This window comes from Cervus canadensis, chromosome 15 (assembly GCF_019320065.1).
Source record: "Cervus canadensis isolate Bull #8, Minnesota chromosome 15, ASM1932006v1, whole genome shotgun sequence".
Lineage (NCBI taxonomy): Eukaryota > Metazoa > Chordata > Mammalia > Artiodactyla > Cervidae > Cervus > Cervus canadensis.
In genome coordinates this window covers 47,488,604-47,513,081 of record NC_057400.1, presented here as the reverse complement: position 1 = coordinate 47,513,081, position 24,478 = coordinate 47,488,604, and the positions used below count along the sequence as shown (strand labels likewise).

Here is a 24,478-nt window from a genome sequence, read left to right as displayed (position 1 = left end):
CTTCTCTCCTTGACCTGCCTTCAGCAAGAATCCTGTTGAATCAATCTAGCAAGAATTCCTCTGGCCTTGGTAATTTTCCATCCATCCACTGATCCCCACTTTGCTCCTAGGCTATAAATCTCCCACTGTCCTTGTTGTGTTTGAAGGTGAGCTATTTCTTTCTCTTGCAGCAAAACTTCATTGCTGTAGTCCCTCCTGAATAAAGTCTTCCCTACTGTCTTTAATAAGAGTCATGCAAATTCTGTCCTTTACACAGGCACTGTACCATATTTCAGGCAGAAAAATGAAAGGAGTAGTACTTACACAGGAGAAAGTCACATCCTAGTATGGAAGTCCATCTCATCAGAAATGTTTAAAGTAGTACAATCAAATCTAGAGCATGCACCCAGCATACAGAAAAAAATACTGTAACTTTAAAGGACTAAGAAGAATCTTTCTTGTGGCTATATCTGCATGGCTGAAATTTAACAGGATAGAAAAATTAAGAGCATGTAATTTGATGTGGCCTGTATAAACACTGTTATTCATGTCAGAAAACTAGCTATAAATAACATCAAGCATGGCCTATTTTCATATTGGATCCATAGAATACTCATATTTCATTTTTTGAAACAAACAAAAATATCTTTGATATATGCTGTATATTTTCATTTTGATGGTGTATTTTTAGAAAAGTCTTTGCCCACTATGACCTCTTTCTATTACGGAGAATAGAAGGTATACACAGACATATGTGCATAAACCCTTAGGTGTATACACACACTTATCTCATAAAAATGCATGACCATAGTGGATATTGCCAAGGGAAAGTTCACATTCTTAATCAATGTCATTACCAAGTAAATGCCAAAGAAATTTCTACTGGCTAAATATCCAGAGTTTTCTGGGCAGTCACAATTTCCTCATAAATTCATTAAATTAAAAAAACCTAAGACAATGAGAAAACATTACATAATCACTTAAATGACTAAAATTTGTAACACTGACAACACCATATGCTGGTAAGGATGTGGAGCAACAGGAACCCTCATGCATACTGAATGCAAAATGGTACAGCCACTTTGGAAGGCAGTTTAGAGATTTCTTATAAAACTAAACATACTTGAACCATACGATCTAGGAATCACACTCCTTGGCATATATCCAAATGAACTGAAAACTTATGTCCACATAGAACTTTGAGGATAATTGTTCACGGGAGCTTTTTTACATAACTGTCAAACTTGGAAATAACCAAGATATCCTTTAACAAGCCATGGGGGAAAAAAAAAGAAAAAAAAAGCTATGGAAAACCAAACTGTGGTACATCCGTACAATGAATATTACTCAACAATATAGAGAAATGAGCTGTCCAGCTACAAATAGACATGGAGGGACCATAAAGCATATTGCTAAGTGAAAGAAGCCAATCTGAAAAGGCTATCTGAGGTATGGCATCCCTGAAAAGGCAAAGCTGTGGAGGCAGTAAACCAATCAAAGGTAGCTAGGATTTCTGTGAGGGGAGAGAAGGGCCAACAGGGGAAGCACATGGAATTTTCAGAGTAGTGTAGATATTCTTTGTGATACACTAACAATGAAAATGTGTCATTATATATTTTTCAAACCCACAGAATGCACAATACAAGGAGTGAACCTTTATGTAACATGTTAATAAATAAAAATGTATCAATATTGGTTCATATCAATCGCAGAAAATGTACCATACCAATAAAAGATGTTAATAATGGGACAAATTATGTGTGCTTTTCAGGGAGGATATGTAGGAGGAGCTCATTGCAGTTTTCAATTAATTTTTCTGTAAAACTAAAACTGCTCTAACAAAAAGCTGTTAATCACTTAAAAAAAAAGCAAAATCTAAGACACAGAGGTTATAAAACCAAAGCAAACCAAAAGGCTGTTCAATACATCTGTGTCTCTTTTGGACTCTGTGGGAGAGGGTGAGGGCGGGATGATATGGGAGAATGGCATTGAAACATGTAAATTATCATATGTGAAATGAATCACCGGTCCAGGTTCGATGCATGATACAGGATGCTTGGGGCTGGTGCACTGGGATCACCCACGAGATGGGATGGGGAGGGAGGTGGGAGGGGGGTTCAGGATGGGGAACACATGTACACCCATGGCAGATTCATGTCAATGTATGGCAAAACCAATACAATGTTGTAAAGTAAAATAAATTAATTAATTAAAAACAAAACAAAGCAAACCAAACAAAAGGTCCTGGTTATATAGGACAGCTTCTATTGACAGAATTGTGACCAAAGGCTATTTATGCCCATCTTTCAAGGAGATACCACTGGGCATCTCAGCTGTTACCTCTTAACCTTGAGGTGGTAACTGTGGTGGAACATGTGACAATACTGGAATAAGGCATAACAGAAGCACCAGAGTAGCTGAGTCCCATCAGCCTATATCCTTTAATTCTGCAATATTCAGCCTGGGTTTGAGTCAGGCCCCAAATCTGTCAAATGCTTACTCAGTTTCTTTTGAATGAGATAACTTAATTTTACCCAGACCAGACCAAATACGGAAGGGAGGCCTTCCTCCCTGTAACTGTAAACTGTACGGTAAACTGTAAACTCTACAGTTACCTCAGGCTGCAGGGGCTCCTTCTATCCCTGGAGGTATATTTTGTCTTTTGTAAACTTGCCCAGAGCCCTAGGAGAACAAGGAGTTCTGTGAGAATTGATGTGCCTATGTGGGTTCTCCAAGAGAGGATTTCTTTATCACTGTACAGACAGAGATGGAAGGAAAACACTCATTCAAGTGTCGTGATGTAAAATACCGGGCAATCTTTAGGGAAAATGAACTTCATAGGAAAATTTAGAATGCAAAGTATCATTTTCTTTTTCCTCTATGAAAAGCTTCTCTAAATCCAGATTCTGATCACAGGGACATATAAAAAGCTGAGGATACACTTCAGAGTTTTCAAAAAAGAAGCATCTCTTGCTCCCCACCAGAGCTCTTCTACACATGGTTTACAGATGTACTGAGATTCCATCCCTTCAGATGCTCTGGGGCTAGCACCAGTGGTCTCCGGGAACAAGCGGCCTCTGCAGAGTACCACAGGGACATTACCATTTTCTGTGTGCCCGCAAGAAGGAAAAGGCCAAGAAGCACCTCAAGAGAGAATCTTTGCTAAGGATATTTTAATCCAAAGTGGCCAGACTGGTGCTTTGCAATTCCCGCTGTGACTACGTATCCTCCAACTTCAAACATAAAGATAATATCTGCAAAGGAATTATTTCTGCACATATTCCACATGAAAGGTATAAAGCATGAATGACAATAAAGCTATAAATAAATTCGGAGCATCTTTAATACTTCTGATAATATAGCCTAATTTTACACCATGGTTTCATTAATTTTCGAAGGTTACAAAAACCAAAAGTAGGAATCAGTTATTACCTTATAATGGAAACTTTTGCACTCGCTTTAGGGTAAAGCGACGGTGTCCTCAGGCAATCCCTCCTCCCCGGGACTGAGCAGTTCTTCAAGTGCCTCTACCAGGTCTAAGGGGAAAGAAAAATACATAAATAATCTTCTAGGTGCACTTCATCTAACACTCATACTCTGTTTCAGGTTATTCAGATTCTCTTTTTGCCATTTCATGAAATTTCCACATATCTTGCATCAAACTATCTTGTACAAAATCTCACCCTTTATAGAAGACATAATTTGAATGTGGGAATTTTCTTCCTTTGACTCAATAATCTCATCCATCCTTAAAAGGATGACTTTTTTATCTAATGCAATACTGTATTAACTCTTTTTCAGCAACTACTAGACTTACTTTCCCTAGATCACAATTTTATACTTTTTGGTCTCCTTAGTAATAGCAAATGTTTCTACAAGAGAAGTTGAAAATTGTTAGACTTCTACAAGTCCTGTCTGTGGCTTTGCTAAGGCTGTTTTTTGCTTTACTCTGCTGTGAAATAAACTAACACATTTTGCTCCCTAATCTCCTATGTCTAATTTTTTTTTCTGACCTAAAAATCCTTACCAGAGCCTTAAGTATCCCATCAAGTCTATAATAATACTGACTTGAGCCAGTGAAAAAGTATGCTCTGCCAGCATGTTCTATAAGATAGTCTTCCATCACAAAGTTTCAGATATTCTTTTTTGGAACCAGCAAAGAAAGTAAGCTGGCTTTGGCAGTCAATCATGGACTGCTCTAATTCGATGAATCCATTTTCTACAGGCTTTACTTAGCAAGCTCTTCCCACTGCCTGCAAAGTGACTAGTTCTTTGTAAACCTCCTTTGCAGTTTTACCTACCTTCTACATCCCAAAATGCTATATGTTATTGAAAATATATTTTAGAGAAGAATTTTCAGGGGAAATATCCAATTTTGGAGATTTTTTTTTCCTTTTTTTCACTAAAAAATTTATTGAAATATAGTTGATTTACAATATTGTGTTAATTTCTGTGTACAGCAGAGTGATTCAGTTATACATATATATATTCTTTTTCTTTTTTTTTCTAATTTTTTTTATTATTATTATTATTATTTTTATTAGTTGGAGGCTAATTACTTCACAACATTTCAGTGGGTTTTGTCATACATTGATATGAATCAGCCATAGATTTACACCCCTCCCGATCCCCCCTCCCACCTCCCTCCACCCGATTCCTCTGGGTCTTCGCAGTGCACCAGGCCCGAGCACTTGTCTCATGCATCCTACCTGGGCTGGTGATCTGTTTCACCATAGATAGTATACATGCTGTTCTTTTGAAATATCCCACCCTCACATTCTCCCACATAGTTCAAAAGTCTGTTCTGTATTTCTGTGTCTCTTTTTCTGTTTTGTATATATATTCTTTTTCATATTATTTTCCTTCTACAACCTGTCACACACATGTTGGTTACTCAAGAACTGTCTTGAAGATAAGTGAAACCAATGGTTAGTGCTGTGCAAAGCGTAGAGGAGTCAGGAGGAGGGGCTGTGTTCCTAGCTCTGAGAATTAGGATTATTTAGGTTATTTATTATAATAAGTTCCATGTTATTTATTAATATACTGTAATAGTATATATTATATACATATATTATTCAGATAATAGATTATTAACACTGCAGTTATTTAGATTATTGCTGATGTGGTTTTACTTTTCAAATGGAGGTTCATAGTACAAAGCTGTAAGTTGAGTGGTACTTTTGAACTCTACATGTAAGAATCTTACTTTCTATATTTTTGGAATTCTTAAGAGCAAATGGTTAGAGACTGGGGAAGACAGGGCCAGTAAAACCTCCAAGGAGAGACACAGAGTAGCTTTTAAAATAATATTGTCCTTCCTGATTACTCTTATTAACACGGACACAAAAAAAGCACATACTTCATGGTTACATTTAAATGAAGTTCTAGAAAGGACAGAAAAGAGGCTGTAGTAATAATCAGAACAGTGGTTATGAGAGATTAACCGGAAAGTAGCAGGAGGGAACTTTCTAGAATAATGGGAAAACTATATATTTGGTTGAGAGAGTGGTTATATGAGTAGATAGACCTGAAAAAACAGAAAGACAATTATGAAGCCATGTCTATAAAATCTACATTTTATTATAAGTAAATTATACCTCCATTTAAAAATGGGACTCAAAGAGATCTCTAGATTTTGGAGTGATTTTGAATCAGAGAGTTTTTAAGAAGGAGCCACTTCCTCTTTCCTGGTCAGCAAAAAACATTTCATCCTTTCTTTCATTCAAGTATCCACTCAACAAAGATTTATTAAGCACAAATATATCCAGAGCTAACACAATGGTAGTGAGTTAGAGCAAAGAATGGTTAGCAAAACAGACACTGCTCCTATTATGGAGTTTTAAGAGTCTGTCACAGGAAAACAGACAATTAAAATGCAAAAAAACAAGGAGTTATGGCTGTAGCATTGAGGGCAAGCCCCATGTTTTAACAAAGGAGTTGCATGGAAATCAAATGAAGTATATTATACTAAATCCCAAGCTAATCTGAGCTGAAAATATTGGTGTTCTCTGAGTCATTAAAAGCTGTTAGAGCAATCAGACCAAAGCAAATCAACTAACATTTTTTTCTATTAATCCAACTCTATATTCTTAAAACTACTGAATCAAAACATCAAAATATTTTTCATGTCAAATTTCATTTTGACATTCAATTTTTTTTTAACAAACAAAATTTAGGTCTTGTACACCCTAGGGCAGCTTATATAAACAGCTGTCCATGAGGATAACATGGTGTTAAATAACTCTCTTTCCCATGAGCAAATCCCAGCTGGGAAGACAGGTGCATCTACTTCTGGTGACTGTTGCCAGTGAGGGATTTACAAGCTCTCCTAACAAGGAGTGTTATGCATATTCACAAGAAACCCAAGCTTGTGACTGGTGTGGTACTTGATATATAAACAAAGTACAATCAAGCAATAAATGCCAGAGAGGGTGTGGAGAAAAGGGAACCCTCTTACACTGTTGGTGGGAATGCAAACTAGTACAGCCGCTATGGAGAACAGTGTGGAGATTCCTTAAAAAACTGGAAATGGAACTGCCATATGACCCAGCAATCCCACTCCTGGGCATACACACCGAGGAAACCAGATATGAAAGAGACATGTGTACCCCAATGTTCATCACAGCACTGTTTATAATAGCCAGGACATGGAAGCAACCTAGATGTCCATCAGCAGATGAATGGATAAGGAAGCTGTGGTACATATACACCATGGAATATTACTCAGCCATTAAAAAGAGTTCATTGGAATCAGTTCTAATGAGATGGATGAAACTGGAGCCCATTATACAGAGTGAAGTAAGCCAGAAAGATAAAGACCAATACAGTATACTAACACATATATATGGAATTTAAAAAGATGGTAACGATAACCCTATATGCAAAACAGAAAAAGAGACACAGATGTACAGAACAGACTTTGGACTCTGTGGGAGAAGGCAAGGGTGGGATGTTCTGAGAGAATAGCATTGAAACAAGTATACTATCAAGGGTGAAACAGATCACCAGGCCAGGTTGGATGCATGAGACAAGTGCTCGGGCCTGGTGCCCTGGGAAGACCCAGAAGGATCGGGTGGGGAGGGAGGTGGGACGGGGGATCGGGATGGGGAACACATGTAAATCCATGGCTGATTCATGTCAATGTATGGCAAAAACCAGTACAATATTGTAAAGTAATTAGCCTCCAATTAATAAAAATAAATGAAAAAAAAAAAAAAAAAAGAATAGATCAGCATTCCAATATAAAATGTTATCAAGTCAACATAGCTCCTTCCCCAAACAACTTTAAATGAAGTCCCTCTATGGGCAATCCAATTTTTTAAAATATACAAAAAGTTTTCCTTAGCCTAACTGGTATAAAAAAAATCTCCTTGTTCCTTTCTTAAAAGGTTTTCTAACCTGTTTGTCCCAAATTCTTTCCAAAATGGGAGGAGCTACTTACAAGATGAAAAGATACAACTAAAAAGTGAAGAAAAAAAAAAACAACATGAACCACATGTTACTGAATTTCTAAGCTTCTAAGGAGGCTATACTACTTATTGTATTGTCTAGAAGAAAGTCAACATGATTTTTTTTTTTTCCAAAGACTGCTTTAAGAGAAAACAAAGCTTCCCAGCTGACTCAGTGGTAAAGAATGTGCCTGCCAATTCAAGGAGACGCAGGAGACACAGGTTAGATCCCCGCGTCAGGAAGATCCCCTGAAGAAAGTGACCATTAAGACCCTAAAGAAACTGGGACACTGGATAACTATCTCAGTCGTGACAGCCATTTCATGTATCTCAGAAAATATTGCCAGATTGCAATCGAAACTGTGGACAGACACTTTAATTACTTCCTTACTCTCATCAGTGATAAACTGGAAAGAAATGCTCCACTGCTGAAAAGGAATGGCAGGTCCTGTTTCTGTAAGTTTAACCTATTTAATATTTAAGAACTGTATATATTTTGCCCAAGTAATACACTGTTTGAAGACACATTTCATTCTTATTCTTCAATCAAACAGTTGATAACACAATGAAGCTTTTCCCTAGCAATTTAGTATAGTTTTTTCCCTCCACTTTTCTAATTTTCATTCTCCAATCTCCCTTGAGTTTTGGTTTCTATGCCTTGTTGTTGCCAAGGGGAATATCAGCTCTCTGCATTCCCACTTCCTTTGTAGTTCTTTGGTATTCACTTTTATGCTAAGAAACACTTTAGGGTAAAACGTGGTATGTGAGCATGGGAGGTTTGAAGGAAACTTAAAATACTGGCATTTAAGACTTTCTTATTCTCCATTCATTGGATACATAATTGTGGTGCAAAATTCTAGATGATGTCTAACAGTTTTTGCATTGTCACAGCTTCCTTCACTAACTCTCAAAGATGTTACATAATGACATTTAGTCTGCAAGCTTGTATCCAATGATAAGACAAGGATTTCCTGTGTCCCCAGAGCAAATTTTAACAGCTCTACATTTAACAAATCTATTAAACCCTAAAACCTATCTAGCACTAGTGAGACATCTTGAGAGAGGAAATAAAATCTTTGGAACTAGTGACTTAGGACAGAATTTGTCCAGAGGTTCAATTTTAGGCATTAGCTTTACTGTGTGTGTGTACTTCAGATAAGCTCAAAAGTATGTAATCAGTTTCCGGTATGTGTCTGTCACTGTGCAAGGAACCAAGGACACATGAATAAAACATGGCTCTTTTGCTAAAGAGGCTCATAGCTTAGCCAAGGAAGGTAAGGGGGCATAAACACATTAAAGATAAGTTAGTGTCTTTTAGGCTTCCCCTGGTGGCTCAGATGGTAAAGAATCTGCCTGCAATGCAGGAGACTGGGGTTCAATCCCTGGGTCAGGAAAATCCCCTGGAGAAGGGAATGGCAACCCACTCTACTATTTTTGCCTACTTTTGTCCATGGAGAATTCCATGGACAGAGAAGCCTGGTAGGCTACAGTCCATGGAGTTGCAGACAGTTGAACATGACTAAATGACTTCCCTCGTGGCTCAGATGGTAAAGCGTCTGCCTACAATGTGGGAGACCTGGGTTCGATCCCTGTGTCGGGAAGAACCCCTGGAGAAGGAAATGGCAACCCACTCCAGTATTCTTGCCTGGAAAATCCCAAGGACAGAGGAGCCTGGTAGGCTACAGTTCATGGGGTCGCAAAGAGTTGGACACGACTGAGCAACTTTACTTTCACTTTTTCAAGTGACTAACACACACACATGTGCCAAACGGACACACAGGACTAGGCAAAAAAAAATGTAGGTTGGACACTCAATTTCCCAGATGAGGTGGGAAGGACCATGATGTGTAAATCTTTTATTTAATATTTGTGCTGAATATAACATTCAGGCTGAATCTTCTCAAAAATGCACATGCCAATAGGTTTATTATGATATTTTATGAAATGACATATATAACATTCTCAGTGCAGTATCTGATATGGAACAATTGTGAAGGAAGGAAGGGAGGGAGGGAGGGAGGGTATGTTAAACATTCCTACTGTGAATTTGACTTATCATTATAACTCTTTTGGGCAAATCTTTCATATGTAAAAGATCTGGTATTAGTTATCACAGTTCTTATTCCCCTAGAAGACATCCAACTCATCCAAATAGGTTGCTGGGTGTTATATCTGAGGGAGAACTGTATATTCCTCTAAGACTAATGCTCACGTGGGTCACCTATCTGCTGCTTGAGGGAGTGCTCAAGAGACAGATGAGCAGAGAAGAACTTCAGGCTTTCGATAGAGGTCCATGGATAGGTTCTAAGAGGTCTATATATCTGTCTAAGAATTGTGAAAGACTCAAATGAATCAACAGAAGACTGTGTATCTTTAATGCAAAGGAGGCATTTACCAAGTATATCCTTTTTGGTTATCTGATTTTTTAAATGGCAATCTGAACTAGTTTACAAAGATGTAAACTATAAGTAACTCATAGAAGTTAAAGCAGCACCTATGCAAGGGTATGCAAATTCCTTCTATTGGAGGGAAAATTTCTCTCCTCATACCAACTCTATGTAAAAATGCCAGTTTTGCACCTACCTGTAGATTCATTTCAACACTCCTGACTCAACTACGTACCTGTGGTATTCTGAATTCTCTGTTAAATCAGTTGATAACATCTTATTAGTTTCCTCATTAATAATGGAGTCAAATAAAATTTTCAAGTTATTATCATATTTGTATAAAAATCTTGAGTTTGCTCTTAAACATGACCTTTTAATAATATATTTATCATATTTGTATTTTGATTTTCCATAATAATAAAAGAAATAATCCAAGTGCTCTCTGGGTCTTCTGGACCACACTATTTTATCACCACGTGCTCTCATATGAACCCAGTGCTCATGTCTGTAAATACAATCACTTGGGCATCAAGAAGTATTAATAGGAACACAGACAGAAAAAGGACAATGATGACACTGCACAAAGTCTTTCCACAAAATAGGGAGAATTGTCCCTATACTACACACTGTATTGTACACAAGAATCTGTACATTAGCAAGCCCATGTCTTCTTCACATGGTGAACAGACATTTCATTTCCACAAAACACCTCCTCTACATTAAAAAACAATAATGTGAAATTGAATTTCTCAGATTTAGAAATTTGCTTGCATTCATTTGTAACTATGTTTTGTAAGAAGTATAAGCATAAGGTAATTATGCCTGACTTTAAGTTTGCATATTTTTAAGTAACACTGTAATAAAAATGATTTAACGCTAGGGTTCACATAGAAGATTTTTGTGCTTCTTCTTGTTTTTCCTTTAAAAAAGACTTCATAGGTTATGTAAGTTTAAGAAACACTGGCCAACAATATTGTGGAAAATGTATATTTCAAATTTTGCATTTGTGGAAATTTAGTATAAAGCTCTGGTATCCTGAAAGAGATTATTTCAATCTCATGATCAACTTTAATTCATCCTGACTTTCCATCAGACCATAAAAGAATAAAAAAGGCTCAAAATAAATGTCATTACTTTTTAAAGCTAGTCCTAATGAAACTTTCAAAGTACCCCTGTGTAGGTGTAAAACATTATTAACCTCTTCAGATTTTGATGTATTATTAATTTGAGCTTAGTAATATTGGAATCAGACTATGAGATTATTTTAGTAGAAAAGACTGTAAGGAGTGGCAGATTTATGCTGTATCTATTTTAAACCCAAGAAGAAAGGAAATATACCAAATATGTATTGTTTAAACTATGGAATCATTTTCTATTCTTCTAAAAACCAGAAGAAATCTTGGGAAATTATAGATAGGAAGTTTTTTCTATTTAAATTAAAAAAAATTTTTTACAATGTTGTGTTCATTTCTGCCATACAACACTGCAAATCAGCCATAATTATACATACATCCCCTCCTTCTCTAGCTTCCCTCCCCTCCCCCCATCCCAGTCCTCCAGGTCATACCTATTTGCAGGGAAGGAGATGCAGATGTAGAGAATGGACTTGTGAACACAGCAGGGGAGGGAGAGGGTGAGACAAATGGGGAGGGTAGCCTCAAAACACACACACACACACACACACACACTGTCAGGTGTGAGATGGACAGCTGGTGAGAAGTTGCTGTGTAAACAGGGAGCCCAGACTGGCACTCTGTGATGATCTGGAAGTATGTTTCAATTATTTAAAAAACAAAACAAAACATTTCTTTCTGATATTATTCATTAACCGTTTATAGAACCCAGCCCCACCAGGGAAGCCCTTAAAAGTCGCATATTCTGAGTCACTTCTGGGGATCTAACAGAGTGTTCCCTTGAGATGTGGAGAAAGAAATGCCAAATACACAGTTAAGTCTTCCACCAGTCAGCACAAGTGCAGATTTCTAGGCTGGCTTTAAACTTGGAAAGGTAGGGTTCCAGAGTTCTACTACATGGGGTGGGAGCTTGAGGATTTTTATATTTACTTAGTGACTAAGGAAAATTCTCAGCATGTAGTAGATTGTGGGCATGTCCATTGTTCGCTTACTTATCCCTAGTTCCCAGCATACAGTAGACATTCAATAAATGAACCAATGATGTTTGTAGGTAAGAGGATTCAACTGAAACAGCATGTTCATGTTAGATTTTCAAAAACAGACTCAATTATAGCATGTGCAGCTCTATTATAGCAAAACATCTTAGTGTTAACTGTATTTTAACTGGAGAACATTACTTAAGTTAGAATAAATACAAAGACATGTAACTGGCACATTTATTATTCTGTAATTGTTTTAGCTTGTGGAGATAAGTAAACATCAATGAATATACAGTACACCTATCATTATATTCTGCTGTGCATCTCCTTCATAGTGGGGTATTTTGCTATTAAACTAAGTGCTGATTTTTTTTCAAATTCTTTTAGCTACATTATTCCACCATATTTAAGTAGCAAAGAGGACTTTCTCCATGCCTCAGGGTATGGTGATTCAGAGAGAACAAAGAATCACTATTTTGACCTTTGAGCAATTAATTTGACCTTTGTAAGTCAACAGTGCAGACAGTAGTCCTTAAAACCATGGCTTTGAATTACAAGTACCAGCAGCCAGAGAGGAAAAAAATTCCAAAAGCTTGTATTTAAGTATCAAGAAGCAAATCATGGGGGACTTGGAGCAAGGGTTTAGGTCATAGAGGGGGTGGGAAAAAAAAAAACCAAAAAAACTAAGAGATGCCAGAAGAGCAGTTTTTCTTACAAAACAGAGAGGTGATAAAAATACAGACCATTTATAGACTAGAAAAGGAGAAAAACAGAAAAAGGAGAACAAAAAGAGCACAGACAGTATGGGCGGCTCTGTTCCCTGAACCTACTTTGGGGTTGAAACTCATGAGTGGGATGACAGAAAATCCCCCAAATATTTAGTAAATATTGTACTGGTGACTTACACCACATCTACTCTGGACCTTGAGAAGAAAATAACCTTGCTGGTTACCCTTCATCAAATTAGTCAGCTTCAGCAGATAGAAAAGTCAGCCAGGCAGATCTAGGTAAGGTGTCTGAGATGGACCCCTGTCCTATCCAAGTTTTATTCACCTCTCACAACTTGTGGAAGAAACAGCAGAAATTCTCAAGATCATGACTATAGAACTAAAAAATAATAATAGCTAAGAATCAGAGAGCCTATAGGGTTTGGCACAAGGGGATTCCACAACAGAACAAAATTTGCAGGATGGGATCCAGTTAGGGATCAGATGGAGGTTGCTGTTAAATCTCAGAGGACCACGAAATCAGTAAAAGCCAAACCTGGTCATAGGGCTGTAGGGGTGGAACTTAATGTTTCAATAGAACAACTTCTATGTTGTCAATGCCTACAATTGTTGTTTAGTCACTAAGTCATGTCCAGTTCTTTTGTGACCCTAGGAACTGAAATGAAGCCCACCAGGCTCCTCTGTCCATGGGTCTTCCCAGGCAAAAATACTGGAGTGGGTTGCCATTTCCTTCTCCAGGGGATCTTCCCAACCCAGGAATTGAACTGATATCTCCTGCTTGGTAGGCAGAGTATTTACCACTGAGTCACCTGGGAAGCACCACTGTCTACAGGACAGGCATCAAATACAACAGATGACAGAGACACAATCATAGATGAGACAATTTTGATTATAGGACAAAATCTCCAAGGTGTGCTTACAGTACTATACATAATATCTAAGGCTGTGCTTCTAAAGAACTTGTTACATCTTCCCATTGTAAAGAAATTCTTTATAATGGCATGAAAACTACTATTCCAGACCTCTAATCTGTTTTATTGTAAAGCAGATTTTCCTATTTTAAAGTTCTATTTTGTATACATTCTATTGTAATGTTCTGGGCAAACTTGCACAATACTCAAAATGTAACCAAACATCAATTCCATTTGAAACAGTAAATACACCTTCCAAACGCCATTCACAGTTTTAGTATTTTCTATCCTTTCAAAGTTTGTTTTTGTTGTTTACTTCTCAATCGGCTTACTGAAAAGGCATGGGTGGACAAATAGATCTACTCGAAGACGATGATTCAATGGAATGTGTATAAAGAGAAATAATAACTTTAAAATGTTGAATAGTTTTCACAATCACTCATTCTTGAAAACTACTATTAGATAGCAGGTACATTGACAAATGGGTCTAATAGTTTCTCAGCAGTGGTCATCATAGAAGAATTGGTAATGCACTCTATTATTTTGTTAGACATTCACTTCTAGTGCCACTACAGTGCCCATAAAAATGGTCTGATAACTTACAATCGGGATGCAACTAAAGTAACATATTACAGGCTTTGTACAAATGTTTCTTTGGAACTCACTTCCACATTATTATAGCATCTCACTGTATCAACCTGCTTCTTTTGTCTAATCATCTTTCATTTATTCTTATGATCCTTAAACAGTTTGGGCAGCTAGATTTTATTTGAAGATTCTGGTTCTATCACTGTATATGGTCGATTACCACTTGGGCTGGAGCAACAGATGTGTGGCTGGGCCAAGGATGTGGGTGCAATGGGGAAAGACAGAGTGGGTCACATAATGACAAGGATGTCATTTCATCCTACACCTCTACTCTACTCGCTGGCTTTTAAAGCATCTTTATGTCCTTCTTCCTCTTTTTCCAAAGGCTAAACTATCACCCTCCTTTCCATGAACAGGATTTAAATCAGACCAACACTCAAAAGCATATGTGCTCATAAGTGGGCAAAATCTCAAACATTAAAAGAATTTGCCGATGTCTTAGCTTTCACTCCTCCTATTGAGTTATGCATTAGGATTCTTTGATGCCTCTTAAAACTTCAATAATTAACAAAAACATGGATATGATCAAACAGTTTGAAGGTAATTGGCCAATCTGCCCCTTTTATCTTCTCTAGACAGAATTATTTACAAAACTACAATACTTACTTAAGAAAGACTTTCTAAAAAGTTAAGATGAAGGTCTTTTTTCTTGTTTTCTTCAAATTTTGTCACCTGCCTTTCTCTCTCTTTTTCTTCCTTCTTTGCCTCCTCTTAATGTTTTTTTTAATGATTCCATTTTTCAATTAAAATTAAATATGAATCACAGGTGATAAAATCAATCGCTCAACTTTGCTCAAAAATTTAAGGAAGCCACTATTTCAGTGAGAGGTATAGAGGATAAAATTTCAAAATTTTATTTTGAATGCAGTACCTATATTTTTATATGAGGAAGTACCCTTTAGAATAGAATGTTTTATTAAGATACTAAGACCCTAAATGGTCAAAAGAATTTCAAAAGTGTCAACAGTATTCCCCCTTAAAGGAAAAATCGAAAAGTTGTCAAGGTTTAACAAGAAGGATCATGTTTTGTGTCTTCCAATATCAGTTGCTTTAAAGCTGCAGGCCCCAGAACTGAATGCAACTTGAGGCCACAAGCTAGGGGGCAAGATATGATATTTTCTGAACTTCTGATCATAGCAATAATAAATACTTATAACTATGTCCACTGACATTAGCTGTCTTGGCTGGCTGTGCTTATTGCAGATAAATACCCAGATCTGCTAAGTTGAATTCTAAGCACTGTCCACAAGAGAAGGAGGCCAACTGCACGAAGGTCATACTGTTCTTTCTGATCGTAATTTTGCTACCATGTGTTGTTACTGGTCCCCCAGGATTCATATGTTGAAGTCTTACCCCCCAGGACCTCAGAATGGGACCTTAATGGGAATATGGCTATTGTCCATGTAAGAAATTAAGATGAGGTCATACTGGAGTAGAATGGGTCCCTAATCCAATCTGACTGCTGACTTTGTAAAATGGGGAGATTTGGACAGAGGCACGCACATGAGAACACCAGGTGAAGAGGAAGGCAGAGATCAGGGTGATGCCGCAGAAGCCAAGGAGAAACACAGAGTGCCCGCAAAAGCCTAGAAGTTAGGAGAGAGGCATCAGACAGACTCTTCCTCACAGCCTGCAGAATAAACCAACCCTGCCAGCACCTTGATCTCACACTTCTAGACTCTCAATATTGTGAGACAATAAACTCATGTTGTTTGAGCCACTCAAACTATGGTACTTTCTTAAGGCAGCCTTACCAAACTAATACAGCTGTTTAGTGAGAAGACATATAAAATCTGATGTGATATTTACAATGCATAGCATGTATATTTATTTGTTACTATGGGGAGATAAAATCTTCAATCATCCAGTAATTATATCTGAATTGGCAATTCAAAATTTTTAGAATCACTTTAGAATCACATTTATGTACTCCCTTTGGAGAGCAAGCCACATAATGCATAATTTACATTTTAACATCTAGGTCAAGACCACATCAAATTTTAGGAGTCTACCAAATACTGATCATAAGAACTTACAATGTAGCTTCAAGAGCCGATTAAAGTACTGTTGACTGCCATTTCAACCTGTGTCATATCACTTGTATCTGAGATAACCATAAGAGTAGACCCAGGTTTTATGTGGCCTGAATCTTATACAAGTTTAGGATCCCTATTAAAAAGAAAAGAAGATAAGACTACAAGTCCAAAATTAGATTTGTATGTAATGGACTCACATAAGTGACAGGCCTTGAAGCTTAGCTTTGGTTAACCTCACTTTATACACACCTATGGAGATAAGACATTGACAACACAGCCAAGAGACAATACAACCAGTGTCACAGGGATGAAGCGATGCTTGTATCAACACAATTTTATTAGATTATAACTGTGAAATAAACAGAAGTGAAACACAAGAGAAAAGAAAGACAATGATGACAAAAGATACTGCAAATGTTGTTAGATAAATCCAGTGGAATCTCATGTCAGCATTTCTCAGAAAACCACTGTGCTATACAAAGAGTAAGACTGTGTCAAATGAGAAGGCAAACTGGTGGCCAGTTTGGCAACTTAATGCAAAGAGTTAAGTCAAAACAGCTATTGAAGTATGAACCGACTGATGAGAAGTTTTTCATATTCCAGAGATAAATCCCATAGATGTAGCTTTCTGTACTAATATCCCCATTCTGTCACATTCCCATTTCCTTTGTAAAATACTCAGTACCAAGCTTTTCAAGAGCCAACAACCTTTGCTATTTCATGTATTTATGAAAGAAACAGAGACACATGCCTCTGTCCATTATAGTTTCTGTGATCCAATGTCATCCCTCTCTGACTTCCTAGTAAATATCTACTTTCCATTCTGTGTCCCATATGGTTCAGTCCCAGACCTCACAATAATGAGTTGAGCATCCGTTAGTTTGCACTACCCTACATCATGCCAGGATATTAGACTCTTGAACTCATAAATATGCTACATAGTCTAAGAAAAGGAAACGTCTCAAAGCACCCACTTTTCTCCCCTGTTTATTTTCCTGACATTCAATAGCCTCTACTTATTTTTCTTCTAAATTATCCCTAAACTCCTCCCTAAGTCCTGGTTCTCTCCCATAGTGCCTTCTTCCTTTGATTTGCATAACTGAAGAACTAATCAAACAGAGTGAAGAGAAGGAAACTAAGAAAACTACCTTTACCTTCCGGTTGAAAGGAAAGGCTGGGAATACTCTATGCTGGTAATACGTGTTTCTTCCCTTTTCAAAACTCAGATACTCTCAGATATTCCAGGAAAACCTCCCTAGTGACCCGCTGCCACTTTTCTCATCATTAATTGATTACCCCATCTTCCTCTTTTTTTTTTTACTACTACTATACCTTTAACATGTTTATGTTACTGTACTTATGATGGAATATACTGAATTCTTTTTCAAGTCTGCTTCTGTCAGTGTCCAAACATCTTGAAATCAGAGATTTCATATCCTCAGCACCAAGCACAATTATAGTTGCAGAATACATTCTCATGCTTGCAGGAAAATGAACGATTTTTACTGGTTGTCCCCAAAGTGTCTATTTCTTTGGCTCATGTTTCTTCACCATCTACATGACAAACTGAAAATGCGGTGTACTAACTTTTAGAGTGACTGGCATGTAGCAGTTGCTCCCTATTTATTGAAAAAATGAATTTATAAGATTTGAGTTTATGGATAATTAACTTCTACAAAAACACTTTAAAGCCTTAGGTAAAAACCCTTATAGTCTTCTAAATACAAAAATGTGCCAATATAGATTTCTTAATTAATCATACAATTAAGTTGCCAAATTCAGGCTAAATTTGTTTTTGGCAATTTTAATGTTCCACATAGAAAAGGATTTAACATTCCTTCCCTTTTTTGTTCATGAAGACATATGAAGGACATTTAGATCATACATATATGGCCATTTGTCATAAAGAATTCTGAAAATACTGCAATTTCAACATCACTGCAGGTTGTTGCCATTTTTCACCATTTCACATTAGCAGCTGACAGATTTACTCTTTTGATGCTGCCAAATAAAGACTTTACTTCCATTACAAAAATGAAGAGTGGGGAAGAATACAGCAAGCCAACAGGAAGAACAAGGCAAAGCCTTTGAAACAGGAGGAACTTGGATAGTTCAGAGAAGAGAAGGTAACCTGAGTGTTTCCCAGACAACAGTGAAGGTTTGGTGGACAGGGGAAAATCTGTGTAGGATCCTTTAGACTATGATTAGAGGTTTGAATTTTATTCTAACATCTCTTGGGATATCACTGAATGCTTAGCAGGGTGCAAATCACTGATCTGGATCCACTGGACCCAAGGGGGTAGAGCCTATAGTGAGATTGGATTTTATGAGAAACACTGGATTAGACTCAACGGGTTGGGAAGGTGCTAAGATGGTCTGGAAAGGCATGGTATACTTGGGAACTACAATATTTTGCAAAGAGATTCCTGCTTCTTCTTGTTAACACTTCTTATATCTACTTTTATTCCATACCCTTCCAAACACACATATTGAGAAAGTAGGACTCAATAACTGAAAACTGTGTATGGATGAGTTCTGACTTGAAGTACCATGACAACATTTTATCGGCATCAACACATAAAGATTGCCTAATCTGTATATTCTGTAAACCTACAACCAGATGTGCAGGAATTGCATAGTCAAATAGGTACTAATTAAATTTGAAACATTGTAAACATACTGAAACATACTGAAATACCCCCTAAAACACTCAACACATGAAATTAGTTAGTTTGTATATAGCTCATCAGATCAAGAACCAGCAGGAGAACCCATTACAGAAAGAGAGCTCCTTACTACAGAGTACAAGAACCCTGAGCTTTCATGGTCAGCTAGCACTGTCTCCTACTATCCTTCTGTTTTTCTAACCTTTGGCTGAGGGCTCTGAGCCTCTCACTGAAGGCCTTAAACTGGATAGAATCCATAGGTTTGGCATAAATAGCCACCATGAAGGAAAGGCCATCCATAGTTTTATGGTGGCTAATGGACCATGTAAGGCATGCACCAAGATTTTAAAGTGTGCACAATGCACTTTTACTCCTGCTTCAAAAGAAGTGTGCGTGGTATATTTATTAAGAGGAATGCAAATTCTGAACATATTGAATGATACTACCTTAGATAGCTTTTTGTGATAAAGAGCAATCCTATAAGGAATTTGGAAAGGCTACCTCTGGTCAGTTTCCACATGCCACCTTGAAGCCAGTTCACTGTAGGCATTCAACAACCTATAGTTTTGATTGTGATCTACCCAAACTCCATATCAGCTGGATTTTCCCAAAGCTCATTAGTTTCTGACTGAGCCTGCCAAAATCTCTGTTTCTACATCTGCTCTTTTAAATCTTCAACTGCAAAACCCATGTTTCATTTTCAGTGGGAGTAATTTAGAAGATGGAGTTTGGTATATTGATTTTTTTTTTTTTTTTTTTTTTGCATATTAGCTAACTTTGAAGCGATGAAACTATCCCATCTACGAAGGATAATTTGTATATAGGAACGAGTCTTCCCACAAAGTCTTAGTTCTATTTATGTGGCATAAATGAACCAAATGTCAATTTTTATTTTCAAAATGCACATATATTTAATATGTGCTAATTAATTAGCAGGTCCTGTTCAGAAAGAAGAGTTCCCACAGGCTTTTTCAAGAAAGGAACCTAAATAAGAAAGGGTCTCTTCATTTTGTTTACCCAGCATTCTGCTTATCTATTTTTAGCAGGTTCTTCTTTACTTTTCCTCATTGGACAGGATCAAGGAGCTGAAACTACATTATAATGAATCTCTTCAATCAGCCTGCTCTTTCCTACCTGTATAAAGGATAACAAAATAGCAGGCTGCCCAAAGTCATAAAGCCTATTTTCTGTGTAGAAAAAAATGAATCTTTAGGCCAGAGGCTCTGAATGCTTCTTTAACAATAGGTATATGAAACTGATCAAGCTACATGGAAAAGTAAGTATATATTTTATTTCTAATTTTAGATTTACTCAATGCTTTTCACAGTTCTTTAAATAGAAATTAGCTCCCAGAAACTGATCTATTATCTCTCACAAAAGTAAAATTTAAAAAACTGGTGAATATAATCATAATTAACTCTGTAAAATTTTCCACATGAGTTGAATGGATTTTGATAAGTAAGTCAGTAGGCTAGGAGTGGCCTGTAGAGATTATGGGGATGGTGGCAACTTCAACTCATAAAGATGATTTTCAACCCCTCTCCAGCTCCTTCTGGTACCAACTGCAATTTAGATAACATGTTTTTTACAGCAGAAGACTCAATAACTATTATAGTTTTTAAAATAACCTCACATCACTCTAGGAAGTATTATTTAAAATCCAAATCACTACCAATATTTTGATGAATTGGTTTACAAATATAGCTATGTATCTATATTGAATTACACATCTATTAATCTATAAACAACAAAAATTAAGATACCCAGATTAAAATCTATCTTTTAATAAAAGAAAAAGAACATGTTTGAACTACTACTTCTGTTTATATTTGAGTGTCAGAACCCTGAAGAATAAGTTAACCAATTTTTAGTACTTTCTGAATTGATCTGACAGCAGAAAATGATTTATGGTCCCATTTTCAAGGATGATTATACCAGTGAACTCAGTGAATCTTCTCAGTATTATGAAATTAATGGCATCAAATAAACTCGCTTTGGGATAGAGCAGGAATCAAGTAGAGAGACACTGAGTTTGAAGCTGGTGAGATGGTACTGCTGAGCCCTTGGTCCTGGAACTCATGAATACACATCAGTATTATAGTTCAGAGGAAAGCTACTATGATGGGAGTTTATTTTTGAAAGGGGACAAAATGAGTGTTCAGAAAAAAAATAACAACTGCGTTCTTAAGACTCAACACTGTGGAAAGATAGTCTTTCATTGCAGATCCTACAGAAATAATTTTACACAATTTGCTATTAATCGGAACACAGAGAATACTTGCCAATTTGCAAAGGTGCTGGAGATTTAAAGGCTGCCATATGCTGTTCCTAGTCGTTCAGTTGTATCCGACTCTTTGGGACCCCGTGGACTGCAGCCCGCCAGGTTCCTCTGTCCATGGGGATTCTCCAGGCAAGAATACTGGAGTGGGTTACCATGCCCTCCTCCAGGGGATCGGATTCTTTACCTCCTGAGCCACCAGGGAAGCCCAAGAATACTGGAGTGAGTAGCCTATCCCTTCTCTGGGGGATCTTCCTGCCCCAGGAATGGAACTGGGCTCTCCTGCACTGCAGGCAGATTCTTTACCAGTCCAGCTACCAGGGAAGCCTATCTAAAAGGCTAATAGTTTTTAAACGCTAGCAATAGTTCTTGCCTGCCTGTTTCAAATTTTTAATAATTAGGTATATTAATTAAACTCATGCATTGATGTCTAAAACTGCGAATGATAATTAGAAACAGCTTTTCAATACGGTTTCATCTTTTAAGGGAAATAATTGTAGTTTAACAGTATGTTATCCGAGTCTCAACTCCATACAGATAATATTTTTAGCAGTTTTATTCTATAATGATTGCAAATGTCTTATTAGATCACATTTTCAATACTATTAATAGTGATTTAAGGTGCATTTTATTAAGATTTAGAATGTGTTCTTATCATAAACATATCTGTTCACATATACTGCTTAATGCTTAAGTGTACTCACGGACTGGGGCTTCCCTGGTGGTTCGGATGGCAAAGAAGCTGCCTGAAGTGCAGAAACAGATTTGATCCCAGGTTGGGAAGACCCGCTGGAGAAGGGACTGACAATTCACTCCACTACTCCTGCCTGGAGAATTCCATGGACAGAGGAGACTGGTGGGCTACAGTCCACAGGGTCACAAAGAGTCGGATACAACTGAGTGACTAACACTTCACTCATGTACTACTTACTAGTTTGTACAGACTTAGCATAAATGGATAAAAACAATTTAATTCTAAACATGAGATTTCAAAATTCTATAGTTCAAATTTTTTCATTATATTATTTAATAAATGTATACTAAATATGCAATAAAGACATAATACATACTAAATGTAATAAATATTTAAATTTAATTATATAAATTAAATATATTTATAAATATAGTAAAAAATTATATGTTTATAAATATAATTGTATATTTAATAAATATATACTAAGTAAATGCACATTAAATATTTAGGTATTACTCTAAATGTTTTAGAAGCCTTAATTTACTATATCCTTAAAACAATCCCCTAAAATAGATAATGTTATTTCTATTTCATAGATAAGAAACTGAAACTGGAGAAGGAATTTACCTAGAGTAACTTAGTAGCAAGTTGTGGGACTGGCTTTTAAACTTCAGTAGACTGGCTAGAGAGTTCACAATTATTTTCTTAATGTATTTATTTTTAATTGGGGGATACTTGCTTTACAATATTGTGTTGGTTTCTGCTATACATCAACATGAATCAGCCATAGGTATTCTTATGTCCCCTCCTTGTTGACCCTCCCACAATACTATGTGGTTCTCAGGATACCAAGAAGTAGCTTATCTTACAATTTGGCTTCTGCAATTCTCTGGGTTGTTGAATGAGTGTTTCAGATCATTTCAGCAATAGCAACACCAAAGAAGACCTCTTTATATCCAAACAAGTAATCATTATTCTGATCTGCCAGGGAGTTGTTGAACTAATTTTTACTTTACACATGGATCTACCTATCACCTGTCTATCTGTATCTGTAGTTGTAGCAGTATCCTTTCTTTTCATTTTTATTCTGACTCCAGTGCATGAATACATCTATTCCAGTATGTGAACATACCACCTTAAAAAAAAAATGTCCACGGTACTGTTGATGGATATTTGGGTTGTTTCCAAATATTTTAAACATAACATAATGCTGATATGAACTGTATTAGTTTCCTAGGGCTACTGTAACAAAGTTACCAAAAACAGGGAGGCTTGAAACAGAAATTTATTATCTCACAGTTCTAAAGGCCATCAAGTAGGTTCATGTGCCTCTTGAAACCTTTAAGAAAATTCTTCCTTGGCTCTTCCTGCTTCTGTTGGTTTGCTGGCAATCTTTGACATTCCGTGGCTTGTAGCTGCATCACGCCTACCACACAGTCATCGTCTTCCGTGTGTACTCATATCACTTTCCTTCTGTGAGTGTCATCAGTTATATCAATTGGGTCCATGACAGTGAGTGCACTTTGACTCCCATGCAAATTTATTATTTATTTATTTCCAAATAAAATCACATTCTGAGGTACTAGAGATTAGGAGTTCAACATTTAATTGTTAAGTGATACAATTCAACCCATAACAAAATTCTTATACATGTCACATGTGTATTCATACATATATCTCCCCTCTCTCTCTCTAGTTCTCTCTCTCTATATATATATATGTATCTATGTATATGGTGACCATCTTTTCAAATCCATTACCATGCTATATAAAACGGTGATATTAATCTAATAATATATAATTATTAATATTAGATATTAATATAATAATTTGTTATAGATACTTTATCCTCTCTTCATATACAACATAGTCATCTTTTTTTCTAATCCCTTGACATTTGTTCCTTTTCATTTTATTCACTGGGTAGACCCTTCAGTGCAATACTGGATAGAAGTGGCTATAGATGTATTCTTGCCTTGTTTCTGATCTTATAGAGTGAGTAGTAAGCATGTCATCTTTAAGAATAATGTCAGAAATATTCTGTCAGATGGGAAAAATCTTTCCTATTAGTAATATAATAGTTTTATTTTTTAATTCTGAAGAAATGTTAAATGTTATCAAATTACTTTTCTGTACTTATTCAGAAGAACGTCTCATTTATTTTCCTTAAATGTGATATAACATTGATTTAATTTTTGAATCTTGCATCATTGGAATAAATCCAACTTGAGCAATATGAATTATAATTTTTATATATCATAGAACTTGGCCTGCTAATATTTGGATTAAGATTTTTGCATTTATGAGAAAGAGTAGTTTATAATCACCTCCTCTTATAATGCCCTTGTCAGATTTTGATTAGATTTGATTAAAAGACCATTCTGCAGTCTACTCTCAGAAGTAATTTATACAGAAAATTGCTTACCATAAACCTAAAGTCATGAAATATTTGTCTATAACATTTTAGTCCTTCAGACTGTGCAAATCAGTAGTCTAAAGAATTTTCCCAAGATCATCATCCTTCTGGACAGCTATGCTTTTAAGAGTGCCACTAGACAATAAATGGCATCATTATCTGTCCCTTTTCACC

The 24,478-nt window shown here is 36.5% G+C and overlaps 1 protein-coding gene across 4 annotated transcripts in view; it reads right to left on the bottom strand.

Moving 5' to 3' along the window:
- Window positions 1–24,478, bottom strand: part of B3GALT1 (beta-1,3-galactosyltransferase 1) — a 606,250-nt gene that overhangs the window by 410,957 nt on the left and 170,815 nt on the right. For all 4 annotated transcript variants that reach the window (XM_043488138.1, XM_043488137.1, XM_043488136.1 and 1 more), the window contains exon 2: window positions 3,412–3,515. The gene's annotated coding sequence lies outside the window, so the exon portion shown is untranslated. The remainder of the gene's footprint in view (window positions 1–3,411; window positions 3,516–24,478) is intronic.